We start from the raw sequence: 4,144 nt of genomic DNA, 5'->3' as shown, positions 1-4,144 counted from the left end.
AATGGATGATTTTCAATACACACTTTGTATAGTGATACCAAAAATGCTCCGAATATGATCGGTAATTCTAAAACCAGTATACTTGTACTTTAGTTAAAAGATGACCCCCTCCCCTTTAAAAGCCCCATCATTTTGACCTTTTTCTGACACTTCCCTTATAATCAAAGCATAATTCAGCATTTCTTTCTTTTTTTTGCTATCATTAGACAGCTTGGCAGCACTATTAAGCTAATCATGTTCTGAAGAATGTAACATCTTTGTCTGTTGCTGATGCATCTGTCTATTACAGTTGATAGGAGTGACCACCACAAAAAAATGGTACCAACCTGGTGAAGTTGCAACACAGAACTAATTTAATGCAAAACAGCATGAGCAACAAGTGACTGAGACACACGGCTAGGCAATTCCAGAACCAATTTCTGCAATGTGGCCACGTCCAGTTCATGAGTGATAGTGGAATTTAAGCTCCTCACTAGAAGAGGCAGCTCTAAAAATATAACCATTTTCAATTATGGGTGTGAGAAACTAAGCTCACTCTCTTCAATAATTTCAGTCCGAGACAAGATCTGAATCAGTAGTATCATTTATTATGCTCTTGCAAGAGGGGTGTTGTGTCCACTGTCCACATGGCAGGGATACACGCTCTGAATTCAACTAATACACAATATTAATGTAATTCGTTTCTCTTCTCTCCTCCCCTGTTTACATCTGTTTCTAATCTAAACCCGGCTGTTCATCTCTGAACTCATCCGGCCTTGTCCATGACAAAATGCTTATCTCTGGCCTCTCAAGGCCGTTGGACCACCTCCCTCTGTAGTCTTATTGTTATTTATCCTTCTTCACTGCCATCTGTTTCCATACTTACCAAAGCAATATTTCCTTTTATCCTTTATTCACACTGAGCTTTATGACCTTTTGGTCTTTTTTTGTTTTTGCTGAAGCGGGAACCGGATGCTTGTAACTGTTTGTACAGGCATGTCGAGCTTAACCTACACCCCTTCCCCTCACAGCACCTTATCTATTTGTGTTCACAGGCACATTTCATTCTTGTATGCACATTTTAGCTAATGCAAAAACAATTATATATTTTCTTCACATAGTTTTCATTCTTGTTAACTCAGCTCTTGGCTGAAACAATTATACACTAGTGTGAGTTCATTTACCTTGCATAAACAATCATGATTGCAGAAGTAACACTGCTATACCTATATGGGGCAGCACATTAATGGAAAAGACATGGCTGAAGTATTTGCAAATATCTTCAGTCAGAACTGCCGAGTAGCTGATCTGTCAGCTTCCTGAAAAGATCCTGACAATCACTGATTGTTGGAGATGTTCAATAAATGAGAATCAAATTGGCTAAGTGGCTGAAGGCTGCACAGAATACTGCAAATATGGGGAGCCCTGACAACATTTCAGCAATAGTACTGAGGATTTTGTGTTCCACAACTTGCTGCACCCCTAGCTAATCTGTTCCAGTACAGCTCAATATAACCATCTATAGAATGATGTGAAAAATTGCCAGGTGTTTCCTATACTGTAAAAGAACAAATCCAATCTCCAATCTACTCTTGATCAATAAAGTTAGAGAAGGTGTCATCAATGTTGCTATCAAGCAGCATTTGTTTACTAATAATTTGCTTGACAAGGTTCCATTTGAATCCTGCCAGTGGTACTCATTTCCTGAACCTGTTATAGTCTTAATTCAAACATGGACAAAAGAACTGAACTCCAGAGGGGAGGAAAAAAATGACTAATTGATATTAAGGATGCATTTGACCAAGTGTGACATCAGAAGCCTGTGTAAATCTATTGTCAGTGGGAATAGGAGAAAACTCTGCTGTTTGGAGTCAAATCAAGCACATAGATACTTGTGGACTTCTCTCCAGAAAATCTCTGGAGTTCCTTAGGATAGATTTTTAAAAATCAATCCTGTACAGAACATAGAACAGTACAGCATGGTAAAGGCCCTCAATGTTGTGCTGTTTAGAGATGTTATTATACACCTCTGGAGCATGAGGACCTTCCTGATTTGCATAATTCCATTTTACATATTGCCTTTTGCCAACTTAGATGTAGGGAAGCTTTCTGCTAATTGCAATATGGTTATGCATCTAACACCAGAATAGATGAACTACAAAACTGGGAAAAACATTAAATTTCTCAAACCTTCTGAAGTGAAACTACATGTTTTAAATATCTTTACATATACTCTTGGTACTGTTTATTTTAATTGAAAGCTTGCTGTCATTTTTGTAAATGCAAAAATGCTCAGATGTTCCCTTTTTCTAATTTCCTCCTCTTTGAGGCATTCTATGAAACAAAACAGAGGCAGAGGTTATGATCTGAAATCATTGAACTCGAAGTTGAGTCCAAAAGAATATTAAGTCATAGAGACATACAGCATGGAAACAGATCCTTTGGTCCAACTCGTCCATGCCAACCAGATATCCTCACGTAACTAGTCCCATTTGCCAGCACTTGGTCCATATCCCTCTAAACCCTTCCTATTCATATATCCATCCAGATGCCTTTTAAATGCTGTAATTATACCAATGTTCACCATTTCCTCTGGTAGTTCATTCCATACACGCACCCCCCTCTGTGTGAAAATGTTGCCCCTCATGATTATAAGCCCTGCTAAGATTTGCTTTTCCAAAATGCTACACATCACTTTTATCTAAATTAAACCCCATCTGTCAATCCTCAGCCAATTGGCCACTGATCAAGATCTCGTTGTACTCTGAGGTAACCTCCTTTGTTGTCTACTACACTTCTAATTTTGGTGTCGTCTGCAAATTTATTAACTATACTTCCTACGTTCACGTCCAAATCGTTTATATAAATGACTAAAAGTAGTGAAATCAGTCTGAAAAGCAACCCTCCACCACCACCTTCTGTCTTCTACCTTTGAGCCTGTATATCCTAAACTAATCTAGTCCCATTTGCCAGCACTTGGTCCATATCTCTAAACCATTTCTATTCATGTACCCATCCAGATGCCTTTTAAATGTAGAATTTTGTTCCAGTCTCCACCACTTACTCTGGTAGCTCATGCCCTACTAACAGCCGAACAGGTTGATTGGGGAAACACTTCTCCAACCTTGAGAAATGGGGCAACAGATTTTCCTAAAGTATTCCCCCCCCCACTGTGACTCATCAATGTTGCAATGTAATTAGCCCCATTATTTTTACACATATCATTGCAACATATTTGCCTCTCATTCAAAACCGTTCACTCATATCATTATCACCCAAAGTGACCAGATAAAAGGTGAAATGCTGTTCTTTAAGTTCAATTCACTGGACAATAAGAGTCAACATTAAAAAAAACTAGTTTAGTGGAGCAAGCAAAAGTTGAACTAATAGAACTGGTCTAGTAGATCTATTTGGAGATCTTGCAAGAGATAGGTATAATTGGTGTCTTATTGGTATTTGAGGATTATGAGGTTGGAGACCCTGCTGCATGACTTGAATGTTTGGTAATGGTCTTGGGAATTCAGAGGAAGTGTTGACGTTTGACTCTGCAAAATAAAGATTGGTTCCCTAGACAAAAGCAGCACCAAAGCAAATCTTAGTAAGACTTATACACTTAATGGTAAGGTCCTAAGGAATGTTGCTGAACAAAGAGACCTTGAAGTGCTGGTTCATAGCTCCTTGAAAGTGGAGTCGCAGGTAGATAGGACAGTGAAGAAGGCATTTGGTATGTTTTCCTTTATTGGTCAGAGTTGGGAAGTCATGTTGCAGCTGTACACAGGACATTGGTTAGGCCACTTTTGGAATATTTCGTGCAAATCTGGTCTTCCTATTGGAAGGATGTTGTGAAACTTGAAAGGGTTCAGAGAAGATTTACAAGAATGTTGTCAACGTTGGAGGATTTGAGCTATAGGGAAAGGTTGAATAGGCTGGGGCTGTTTTCCCTGTAGCGTCGGAGGCTGAGGGGTAACCTTATAGAGGTTTACAAAATTATGAGGGGCATGGATAGGACAAACATACAAAGTCTTTTCCCTGGGGTGGAGGAATCCAGAACTAGAGGGCATAGGTTTAGGATGAAAGGGGAAAGATATAAAAGAGACTGAAGGGGAAACTTTTTCTCGCAGAGGGTGGTAACTGTATGGAATGAGCTGCCTGAAGAAGTGGCGTA

This window comes from Hemiscyllium ocellatum, chromosome 24, assembly GCF_020745735.1.
Source record: "Hemiscyllium ocellatum isolate sHemOce1 chromosome 24, sHemOce1.pat.X.cur, whole genome shotgun sequence".
Taxonomy (NCBI): Eukaryota; Metazoa; Chordata; class Chondrichthyes; order Orectolobiformes; family Hemiscylliidae; genus Hemiscyllium; species Hemiscyllium ocellatum.
This window is presented reverse-complemented; position numbering follows the sequence as displayed.